This window comes from Cervus canadensis, chromosome 11 (assembly GCF_019320065.1).
Source record: "Cervus canadensis isolate Bull #8, Minnesota chromosome 11, ASM1932006v1, whole genome shotgun sequence".
In the NCBI taxonomy this organism is placed as follows: domain Eukaryota; kingdom Metazoa; phylum Chordata; class Mammalia; order Artiodactyla; family Cervidae; genus Cervus; species Cervus canadensis.
In genome coordinates, this window is record NC_057396.1 from 19378693 (window position 1) to 19391542 (window position 12850).

A 12850-nucleotide genomic window follows, 5' to 3' on the forward strand; every position below is an offset into this window, starting at 1 on the left:
TACTCTTTATACTTTTCTCTTTATACTGAAATATAGATAGGAACAGCTAATACCCTGAATGTCTCACTAATTTCTAAAGAATATGAAAAATATCTCACATTTATTGAATACCTAGCATTGAACAAGCCCTGGGGAAAGTGCTTACACTTTCTAAGGTACTATTTAATCCATACAATAAACCTATGAGGAAAGTGATATTACTTCGACTTTATAGATGGGAAAGTGAGACACATAGATTAAGTAGCTTGAGCAGGGTCCCACAGTAAGTGATAAAGCCCTCATTCACATTCAGATTTGATTCCAGACTCTGCACTCTTACCACTCTGGTTTATCCTGCATCCCAGGAAACAGGCTAACACGATTCATCACTTCCTAGAAAAAGTGGCACTGATAGTTTTAAATTCTATATGCAGTATTACTTCTTGACTACGATTTCTGAGTCAAAAAAACCAAAAGTTGGCCCAGAAACTGCCAACTTAAATGAGGTAGCTGAAGGGTGTTCCCCTGCCAGTCCTTTTCCAGACTCTCAGCTTGTAAATGTCATGTCAACGTGGCATTTGTACTGGCAGCCCACTTCTGAGTTTGGCAGACTCCCGCAATGCCTGCACACAATGGTACCCTGCTTGGCATGCACACCTCTTAGAGATCCTTCCCAACTGGGATGCTGGCTGCGCTCTGCGCGCAACAGACACTCACTTCACTTCAACAGCTAGCAGCTCAAGGGCTTTGATAGAGAAAAGAGGCTTAGCAGAGAGACACTCAAGATAAAGCAGGGCCTCTGCAAAGAAACGAACAGGAGGAGGAAGCACCTACCTCAGTCAAAAAGAAGCTAATTTTCCTCCTTTCTGTCCATGCTGCACAGATAAGGGGAAGGTCAGGACAGAAAGCTGTAAGCTGGAGCAAACTCCTGCAGGCTTCAGCGTAGTAAAGAAAGGCTACACTGAATTAAGCATCATTTCCATTCCAGGTGACTCCATGCTAAAAGCTTCACTAATACAGTCAGCACCTATTTCCAGTCAACTCATTCCTTGGTATAACATTAGGTCCACTGGGCCCAATTTTACTTTTTTTACTTTCTTTTTGGAATGGTTCCTTACTACTTGGGAGGATCATTATTTTGTAATTTTATTCCTCTTGGAGTCTTTCAAAGAAGAAAGGAAAATTATACTTATTTTCAAAAATAGAATAAAACTCATTCTATCATGTAACTACCATATAGGTCCATTACAATCTTTTATAAAATTTAAACTATATTAAAGAATCTTAGTGGTCTTTTTTCCCTCTACATCTTGCATTATTTACAACGATGCTTAAAAAAAAATGATAAGAAAAAGAATGATGATATTCCCAAAAAGGATTATGCAAAAATGATATAATTACATTATCCTTCCATATTTTCACTGCATTGTTCAAAGTATGCATCATCTTTCAATAAGGTACAAAAGATTTGTGACACTATCTCTGCAGCCTGCATTTAGCTTTAATTGAGCACAGCTGAGAGTTCAGAATTTAAAAATTTCCTGTCCATAATGCCAATGAGAAGAAAATCAACAGAGGAAGACACTTCACAATTAGACAAATCAGAAGATGAATGCAGAGACAGCAGCACTCAAGACTCTAATGACGATAGCATATGTGTGTGTGTGTGTGCGCGCGCGCGTCTGTGTGTGTGCGCGTGTGTGCGTGCACATGTGTGTGTGTGCTCAGTCATGTCCAACTCTTTGCAACCCCACGGACTGTAGCCTGCCAGTCTCCTCTGTCCATGAAATTTTCCAGGCAAGAATACTGGAGTGGGTTGCCATTCCCTTCTCCAGGGGATCTCCCTGATTCAAGGATTGACCCCAGGTCTCCTGCATTGCAGGCAGATTCTTTACCCTTTTTTCTGAGCCACCAGAGAAGTCTATTTCAGGTATACATATTCAAAAGCAGAAACATATGGAATAAAGATTGGGGTTGCTACATTCAAATTCTTGTAAAGATTTCAAATGATGTTTTTTAAAACTATCCTTTCATTATTACTTTTATGTCATTTATAAAATAATTAAAAAATATGAAAACAAAAGGGGTTATAGGCCCTTTTACAGGCCAAGACAGCACATGGTGAAGACAAGACAGTACGTGGTGAGGACAGGACAGTCCGTGGTGATGACTTTCTATGCTGACTATTTCTATGCCAACTCCTTGGTCATGCCAAGGAGTTCTAAAAGAGAGCATTTCAGAAAACCATACAGGGCGATACATGGGATATGTTATCATAAAAAATACTGACCTCCCTAAAACAGAAGAAGGGTCACTATGTATTACTGCTGAATGCAAAAGGCAAGCTGAAACAAAGGTAAAAGAATAATAGAGACTGGGACAAAATAGTTACCACATACATAACAGAGGAAGGGCATCTAAAATATATAAATTATCTATCTATCTATCTATCTATATGGGCTGGGCTTCCCTGGTTGCTCAGATGGTGAAGAATCTGCCTGCAATGCAGGAGACCCAGGTTTGATCCCTGGGTCAAGAAGATCCCCTGGAGAAGGGAATGGTAACCCATTCCAGGATTCTTGCCTGGAGAATTCCATGGACAGGGGAGCCGGGTGGGCTACAGTCCATGGGGTCACAGAGTTGGACATGACTGAGCAAGTAACATGTCCTGGGGCTTCCTGGGTGGCGCAATGTTAAAGAATCCACCTGCCAATGCAGGAGACACAAGACACAGGTTCGATCCCTGGGTCAGGAAGATCCCCTGGAGGAGGAAATAGCAACCCACTCCAGTATTCTTGCTTACTGGACTGCAATAGCCATGTGAAATGATGTTCAATTTTACTAGTAATCAGGGAAATGTAAATCTAGATATAATTTTTCAATAATCAGGTTTGCAAAAGCTGAGAAGTCTGACAGTATCAAACACTGGGGAGGAATGAGGAAACTGATACTGCCAGTAAAAGTGGAAACCTGCAAGAACCACTTGGAGAGGCAGTTTTAACAATACCAATAAAACAAAAATTATGCTGTCTCTATGATATAGCACATGATTTTCACTTTGTACTTTGCACCATAATGCTTTTTTTTTTAAACAACCTACTTTGTTTACCATTTGTTACAATAGAAAAATTCAAACATAAGCAAAAGTAGGTGAGATATTTCACTTGTAATAATTTTTAAAGCTATGACAAACCTAGACAGCGTTATTTTTTTTGACTTTCTGCACAAAGGTTTCTTTTTATTCATAACATAGGCAAAGTTATTTAAGTCAATAAATTTTTAAGGATTTTCACACGTCCTGATTCCTTTCCACTGCCAGTCACCATAGTTCCTCCAAAGTTGTCATCTTCAAGGCAGCCCGTACAAAAAGTTCTGCTCAATCCACAGCTGTGATGCCTGTAATCTTTAAGATCCAATTTCCTCAAGCAGTTCACTATAGGATCCTGTTTAGGGTCAGGAGATGGGATGTCCGGTTCTCTAAAAGCTTATAAAGTTCAAATCATATTAATTCCTAAATTATCACACCCTAAAACTTGAGTCTGTGTTTTTGTTTTTTCTTTTTAACCAAAAGAGTAAGTTGGCTTGAATCCTTCACTTCTAATACTATGGCTGCTCTTCTAGATTGATTTCTTTCTCATCTGTAGCTTTACTAAATCAAGCACAACTGGGGCTATTCAAATTATTATACGGTTGCTGGAAGAACAAATTGGTTATTTGCCTCTGTGAAAGAAGAAAGCAGTTGAGCATCGGAATAACATGCATACGCACACATTCATACACATGGAAACAAACATCAGACTGAATCACAAGCTAGAACCACACTAACGCGATCAAAACTTATGTAACAATGTCTGTAATAACGTGAAATGCCAAAGTACTGCCCTACGAAGCACAGGCAGCATAATTTAGAGAGGCGCAAAATGGACACTGAAGCACTTTCCCTCCCAGTGAGAAAATCACTCAGGCAATTCAAGGATGAAACAGACGTGGACAAAACAACTGCCTGAATAGCATAATTAGCCAACAGCTCAGAATGTTTTCTAATTCAATTATCAGCCCTATTTATCAGGGCTGAGGGGCACTCTGCTGTGGCGATTTCAATCTGCTCTTGCTGACGTCCGTGGAAGACCGCCTGCCAGTCCCTGACGTCACCAGTTCAACGGGCATGACGCAAATGCTGGGTCAATTTTTAATTTTAAAGAGAAACACCTTGTACTCAGGCTGTCTCATTATTTTTGTCTTGTCTCTCCATCCATTCATCCACCCATCCATCCAAACATTGCTTATTCCTATGACCTGTAGTCTGGGCTCCCTGCCAGTTCTCTTTCTTTTTCAAAGCTAGTTCCTTCTCTTTTCATTTTTGTCTCTGTCTCTTGTTCTCCTGCACTTAGTTCAGTGACAGACTTCCACAACCCTCAGAACAGAGCTGGCCTTTTAGAGAAATCTTCAGTTCTGAAGAGACTCTCACGGTTCCCTCAAGACTTACCCTTAGCCATGGTCAGTCCTGAGTCTCATATCAAGCAGTTTAAGAACTGCTCAGAAGGCTGATAATGCAGCAAAATTGTGGCTGATCTTTAATATTCTTTAATAGAAAATGGGGTGAGAGACATTACCCTCATGAAAAGACAGCGGTAACACTTAAAAAATCCTCTTTTCCAAAGTAGAGAAAAGGAGACAGGAGTTACAGGCTATGTGTTACTGTTCCCTGGGAATGCCGGGCCCTTGAAGACAGAACTTGATCTGACCAACCGCTGTACTGCAGCTTTTCGAACAGGCTCAGGAGGCTTCAGTTCAAGACGGCCGAGGAGAAGGACATGTGCTCATCTCCTGCGGGAGCACCAAAATCACAACTAGCTGTTGAACCACCATTGACAGGAGGATGCTGGAACCCAACAAAAAAAGATATCCCACTTTGAAAGACAAAGAAGAAGCTGCAGAGAGAGACGGTAGGAGGGCCACAGTCACAATAAAACCAAATCCCATACCTGCTGGGTGGGTGACCCACAAACTGAAGAACAAGAAATACCAAAGAAGTTCTCCCAAGCTGTGAAGGTTCTGAATCCCATGTCAGTCTTCCCAGCCTGGGGACCTGACAAGGGGACTGTGAATCCCCAGGGAATCTGAACTTGAAGGCCAGCAGGACTTGATTATAGGACTTCCACAGGGCTGGGGAAAACAGACTCCAGTCTTGCAGAGCACAAACAAAATCTTTCGTGCACCAAGTCCCAGAGGAAAGGAGCACTGACCCCACAGGAGACTGAACAAAACTACCTGCTAGTGTTGGAGGGCATCCTGTGGAGGCATAGATGGGCAGGGTCTCACCATGGGGACAGGGGCACCGGCAGCAGCAGACCTAGAAGGTCCCCCTTGGCGTTAGCCCTCTTGGAGGTTGCCATTAACCCGGCCATAGAGCCTGTAGACCCCAGGGCTGGATCGCCTCAGGCCAAACAACTACCAGGGAGGGAGTGTAACCCCAGCCATCAGCAGATAAATAGATTAGAGCTTTACTGAGCAAGGCCCTGCCCACCAGAGCAAGACCCAGTTTTTCTCATTGCCAGTCCCTCCCATCAGGAAGATAACACAAGCCTCTCAGCCTCAGCCATCAGAGGGTGGACAGAAGAAGCAAGAAGCACAGTCTCACAGCAGCTAAACCAAAAATCCTATTACAGAAAGCTAATCACAATGAAGCTCCAATACTTTGGCCACCTGATGGGAAGAACTGACTCATTAGAAAAGGCTCTGATGCTGGGAAAGATTGAAGGCAGGAGGAGAAGGGGATAATAGAGGATGAGATGGTTGGATGGCATCACTGACTCAATGGACATGAGTTTGAGCAAGCTACGAGAGATGGTGAAGGACAGGGAAGCCTGGCGTGCTGCAGTCCACGGGGTTGCAAAGAGTCAGACATGACTGAGTGCTTGAAGAACAACAATAACCACAGTGAAAAAGCAGAAAGTTATGTCCCAGATGAAGGGACAAGATAAAATCCCAGAAAAACAACTAAATGAAGTGGAGATAGGCAACTTTCCAGAAAAAGAATTCAGAATAATGATACTGAAGATGATCCAGGATCTCGGGAAAAGAACGGAGGCAAAGATTGAGAAGATGCAAGAAATATTTACCAAAGACCTGGAAGAGCTAAAGAACAAACAAACGGAGATGAATAGTACACTAGAAGGAATTGATAGCAGAATAACTGAGGCAGGACGGATAAATGACCTGGAGGACGGAATGGTGGAAATCATTGCCATAGAACAGAATATAGAAAAAAGAATGAAAAGAAATGAAGACAGCCCAAGAGACCTCTGGGACATTAAACACACCCAACATTTGCATTATAGAGGTTCCAGAAGGAGAAGAGAGGGAGAAAGGACCTGAGAAAATATTTGCAGAGATAATAGCTGAACAATTTCCTGAAGATGGGAAAGGAAATAGTCAAGTCCAAGAAGCACAGAGAGTCCCAGGAAGGATAAAGCCAAGGAGGAACACACAGAGACACATAGTAATCAAACCGACAAAAATTAAAGACAGAGATAAAATATTAAAAGCAACAAGGGAAAAATGACAAATAACATACAAGGGAACTCCCATCAGGCTATCAGCTGATTTCTCAATCGAAACTCTACAAGCCAGAAGGGAATGGCATGATCTATTTAAAGTGATGAAAGGGAAGAAACTACAGCCAAGAATACTCTACCTAGCAGGACTGTCCTTCAGATTTGATGGAGAAATCAAAAGCTTTCCAGCAATTAAAAGTTAACAGAATTCAGCACCACCAAACCAGCTTTACCACAAATGCTAAAGGAACTTCTTTAGGCAGGAAACGAGAAGGAAAAGACCTACAGAAAATAAACCCCAAACAAATAAGAAAGTGATAAAAGGATCATATATATCGATAATTACCTTAAATGTAAATGGATTAAATGCCCCAACCAAAAGACATAGACTGGCTGGGCATTTGAAAACATGTGCATGTATGCACTTCCACTTACCACATCACTCTGCTTGACCCCTTTCCCAAATTGTATGTAATTATTCTATATTGTTAGGTTAATTATGTTCCCATTATGGCTTGCAAATGTAATTCTTTTTTGTCTGGCTATTGATTGTGAAAAAACTGATAAACATCCTTTACTATTATGATTATGTAACTATTTCTCACTTAATACTATTGCATCATGATGGGTCAACAGAAAAATAATAGAATTCTATACTACCAAAACTACCATTTAATAGAAAACTTGTAATCACTTTTCAAAATCTACACATGTATCAGAACTATCTTGGAGTTTTTTGAAAAATACAAATGCCCAGGTATTGCTTTTTTTCTCCAAAGCTCCAGATGTGTTTCTAATGAGCAGCCATGCTTAAAAGCAACTGGACTATCTGATGATCTTTTACTTTTATCTAGCTTGTTTCACTTTTTCCATTTCAGTGCTCTCATTTCATTTAGTTTATATTTTCCAATTTCTCCATCTCTTCTTTTTCGATGTTCTTTCTCAAGCCTATACCAAGTGTTGTAGAAAAGCTTTTGTATACATGTATATATGTAAATAGAATGTATAATATATATATTTTAGAAAACTTATGAATTTTTGCCTAATTAAAATTATGACATTTTGATTCCACTGGCTTGACTTAGTATGAATAGAATGCAAGATTTCTAATTAAAAAAAAAATAGATATGCAACAAGCAACAAAGGTTAACTACAGCACAGGGAACTACAGTCAATATCTTGTAATAACCTATAATGGAAAATAATTTCAAAAATAATATATGTGTATCTGTATAACTGAATCACCTTGCTACGCACCTGAAACACTGAGTCAGCTATACTTCAATAAAATATATATATCTATTAAGAAAAAAGTAATGTGAAGTTCTTCTTCCTCTTCTCTTCCCAAACAATTCAGTCCTAAAGCCACTGGAGGGGCAGAGCAAAGTGGGAGTCTCTGGAGTGCACGTGGGGAATGCGATGCCGTGGTGGGATGTCAGCGCACAAGTGAGATGCGGAGGGCGTCCATATCAACAAAGAGGGCATTCTGTTTTTCCCTAAAAAGTTTTAATCTCTTTTTGGGTGGGAAGGAGGCTTCACATATCCAGGGTTTATAAAACAAAATATGGTATGAACTAGATGAGAAATACCTGTAGGACACAAACTGTACAACACAAGTGGCCTAAATGTCAGTAAAACAGTAGCTGGGGGAGCCGACAGTGACTGGAGGAAGAGGAGAGACAGGACACAAGGCCATGGAGCATGTGGGAGACTCTGACAACGAGGAGCAAAGCGCTCACATCCATTACGATAGGACACTTCATATCATCTTCTGGTTCCTACTTCCCTTATGGCCTCGTTTGTTACCCCCTCCAGCCTCTCATCGTGTACCCCAGAAACACAGAACTACTTGCACCCTGCCATTTCTTACCTAGCAAAGAGAATATTCATGCAAAAGGTCAAGAAACCAATCCAGGTTTCAGTTTACACAAAATTTGCTAAATCGTCATTACCCATGTGACCAGAATGACCCTGTTTTCAGAGGGCATGTCCACAGATCCTGAACATTCAATGAACACATTCACGGTTTTGACTCTTCGGCAGCGACCTCCAAATCCACACCTTGTAACGACTTGGAAGCTTGCTGAGGCACAAACAGGAATCACGTCACTGCGAGACACGTGTACGGGGTGGATCATTTCACTGATGTGTGGCCTTGGCCAACCAGTATAACCTCTGGACAGTATAACCTCTTGACCAGTCACCTTTCACCAATATTCAGAATGAAGAGATTGAGAAAGAATTGGTATTAAGCAAGCGGTTATTTTCTGACCTTCAGTCCCGCTACGTTTGCTGGAGAAAAGCTCATGAGTGGCCTTTTCCCATCTGATAGCTCCTGAGATGTTAAGGTACCACGTGCTCCATCACATTCCCGTGGAGAAGACACCGAACGGGGTTCAGGAAGGGGGCCATCCCTACTCTCTGGACCCTCATCTGAGCTACTTCTCTGCGACAAACAGTAAGTGCGCTGGGGGCCACAGCAGGCTGACGGTCCTGGCAAGTTTTACAAAGGGGGAATAATGAGTATGCTCTGAAATAACTCAACAATCTTTTTTTTTTCCCAGCTTGAAAAAAAAAAAGCCATCTATTATTTCTCTCAAAGCTGTGGCTGACTGATGGGCTTTCTGTTTCACCGGGCTTTGGCTGGCACGCTCATGGCCAGCCGTGGGCTGTGGGCCTCAGGACTCCTGTGGGCTCCTCTCTGCACACAGTCCGTGGATTTTCTTAAGGGGTGGGGCCTGGGTCCTAAGAAGGAGCACTCCAGCACACAAGAAATAGAAGCTACTCAGTGATCTTCATTTTACCAAATAAGGGCATGAGATAGAGAAGGAAATTGGCAACCCACTCCAGTATTGTTGCCTGGAGAATCCCATGGACAGAGGAGCCTGGCAGACTACAGTCCATGGGGTTGCAAGAGTCGGATATGACTGAGCGCCTAAGCAGACAAGCACACACAAGGGCCTGAGAAGCTTCTGAAGAAACTCTTATTTCACCTTTTTCCTTTATGCAACATCAAATAAATTGATAAATATTTTCTAAGACCCTAATATGTGCTAGGAGTTGTGAGAGTCAACAAGAGATGTTCTAACTCTCAAGAAATTGAGAATACATGCCTCTGATGATGCCAGTTGCTTGGTCTAAGCTAGCGGAAAGCAGTGGCGGTTCTAAGACACTGTATATATGCATGCTTCAAGCCTGAGAGGCTCTTATATCATGGGCTTGAAGCTCAGTCTGTTTCCAGAGAACTAACTTCACAACAAGGCAAAGCAGACCCTCTGAGCTTCGGAAAAAAAAAAAAAAAGAAGGGTTTATATTCCTGCAAACGTCAGCAGACAGTGATTAAGCAATTGAAGAATACAATGGGCAAAACAGTGTGTTCTGAAGCCAAATCTAGCCTGAGGTAGTAGTGCTGCCAGGTAAAGGGTCGAAGGAAACCATCTGGGGAGAAGGAAATGGGGATAGCCCAGACTGGGAAAGAAAGAGAAAGTGTAGGACAACAAGGAGGAGTTAAGGAATTACAAAAGTATAAAAACTCTGACGGCTTTTCCCTTACAGTTTCTCAGTATTCTTGGCCAAGACAAAAGAGCGGAAGGCACCACTGTGACTGACGTTAGGCGAACAGACAAGAGCACTTCAGTCACGGGTTAGGAGGGAGATCCAATTCCACCGAGAGGATCTGAACGCCATGTGAAGCATGTCCAACCGTTGGCCCGGAGCCAAACTCTGCCAGGGGGTGCAGTTTCCCTTTCCACCTGGGGAACAAGAAGCTGCAGATGGGAACAGCCTGCTGGACTATTTTGGGCGCCATATGTCTCTTCTGCAAGACATCGCCTTCAAAAAAGTTTTTTTTTTTCCCCCAAAATTGTCTAATTTGGATGAAGAACAGCATCAAAAGCGCAGTGATGTTTTAAAAACACGTCCATAAATTCTTTGACACTCTTCCCATCAACAGGGGAAGTCTAATTCCTCTCCCCTTGACCATGGGCTATTAGACTGGCTTGCTTTCAATGAAAAGAATGAGGTGGGAGTGATACTGTGTGAATTCCAAGGCTAGGTCATAAAAGCCACACCGCTCTTGAGATTCTAGCTCCTGGAAGCCAGCCACCATGCTATGAGGAAGCACAGGCCACATGGAGAAGCCACGTTAGGTGTTTTGGCCAAGAGTCCCAGCTGAGAGCTAACCAGTAGCCAGCATCCACTGTTAGAAGTGTGGGAAAGCCCTTGAGGGGCTTCCCAGGTGGTGCTAGTGGTAAAGAACCTGCCTGCCAATGAAGGAGACTTAAGAGACGCAAATTTGATCCCTGGGTTGGGAAGATCCCCTGGAGGAGGGCATGGCAACCCACTCCAGTACTCTTGCCTGGAGAATCCCATGGACAGAGAAGCTTGGCGGGCTGCTGCCCTCAGGGTCACACAGAGTTGGACACGACTGAAGCAGGTGAACAAGCACGCACACATGCAAAGCCTTGAAATGCCCCAGTGCCAACCACCGTCTGATGGCCAGAGCATAAGACCCTGAGAAGCTGAGAATGGCCCACTGGGCCCAGTGAGTCCCCAGAACCACGAGATAAAAAATAACAGATTACTGCTGCCCTTGCGGTGTTGCAGTCCCTTGGACTGCAAGGAGATCCAACCAGTCCATCCTGAAGGAGATCAGTCCTGGGTGTTCATTGGAAGGACTGATGCTGAAGCTGAAACTCCAATACTTTGGCCACCTGATGCGAAGAGCTGACTCATTTGAAAAGACCCTGATGCTGGGAGGGATTGGGGGCAGGAGAAGGGGACGACAGAGGATGAGATGGCTGGATGGCATCACCGACTCAATGGGCATGAATTTGAGTAAACTCCGGGAGTTTGTGATGGACAGGGAGGCCTGGCGTGCTGCGATTCACGGGGTCGCAAAGAGTCGGACATAACTGAGCGACTGAACTTAATACCATTAAGTTTGGGACGCAGCAATAACTGGGACAAGAGTTTACAGTTAGTTTTCACTTCACAATGATATTCCAATGGTCTTCTTATCTTTCAGAAACAGCTCTGCTTATGTTGGGGTTAGGGTTGGGACATGATGGCTGCTAATGACGAGACAATGACACAGAACCAAACTGGATTCGGGTACCATGGCCTCATAGCTGCTGGATTCACTTCCTGGATGCTAAAAGGAAAGTAACAGTCTCAGCTGAAAACCTCCATGAGGATCCTGTGCTGGACACCGGAAGAACACAAGCGTCAGGTGCTATCACCGCAACCCCCACCTGGCTCTACAGAAATCCACTGACGAGTAAAGGCCCCTCTCCTGCCACGCCAGCTGAAGACGCTATGTTCTGACTCTTCGCTTGCATCTACCTGTAATTATACGTTGGGCAGGGCTTTGAAATCCTGCCCTAATAAGTGTCCCCAAATAATCTCACATCCCTCGTCAGGCAAGCCTAAAATTCAGTTGGATGAGGCCAACAGGTTCCCAAATGGAGAAAAATAAAATATTACAATCCAAAAATCAGAGGTGAAGGCAAACACAGTGAAACAGAAGGGACCTACAATGAAGGAGGAAGAAGTGGGTGGAAAGGGGTTGCAAAGCAGTGGCCGGGCCTCCCGACTTGTTTCTAAAGCTCCAAACAGGCTCTGCTGCTCAGGAGGCCAACTCCAACACCCTGGAGAGGCATTTCCCACCAGACTCCCTCAGCCAAACACTCTCACCACCCTTAGAAAGGAACCCACCATCCAGCTGAATTATTGCAACAGTCTCCCTTCACTCCTCTCTGGGGAATCTCAGAGTAACCATTACATCCACCCACTTGTCCAGCTATTTTATACAAGTAGCTATTAAATCATGCTTCAAAGAAAGAAAGAAAACAAAAAAATCTGCTCATTTTAGAAAGTATGTAATATGAGATGTCCATAGAGTGACAAATGTGTCTGGTTTAAAATTGATACGTCAACGAGTTTCGCCCCTGTATCTTGGAAGTTTGATAAACGCTAATAACATTAGCCAGACACAGACACAGCAAACTCAGGGAGAGGCAGTTGCAGCTCTGGTACCAGTTACGTGCGGGAGGAGACTAGAAAATGGTTATCAAGATCTTGTGCCTGATGGAGGGGACACATGTAGACCTATGACTAATTCATACTGCTATATGGCAAAAACCATCACAATACTGTAAAGTAATTATGCTACAAGTAAAATTAAAAAATTAAATAAAAATCTTATGTCTAGATCTTCTCTCCAACTAATGTGGTCTGGCCTCTCCAGTCCTCTGATAAAGCAAAGAAGGCTAACAGGAAGAGCATGGGTGGGCATCTGGGCGGCCATTCTCCCA

At 43.1% G+C, this 12850-nt stretch overlaps 1 protein-coding gene across 2 annotated transcripts in view; it reads right to left on the reverse strand.

The window, feature by feature from the left end:
• ALG9 (ALG9 alpha-1,2-mannosyltransferase) overlaps positions 1 to 12850 on the reverse strand; it is a 108168-nt gene that overhangs the window by 4636 nt on the left and 90682 nt on the right. The gene's annotated exons all lie outside the window — the stretch shown is intronic.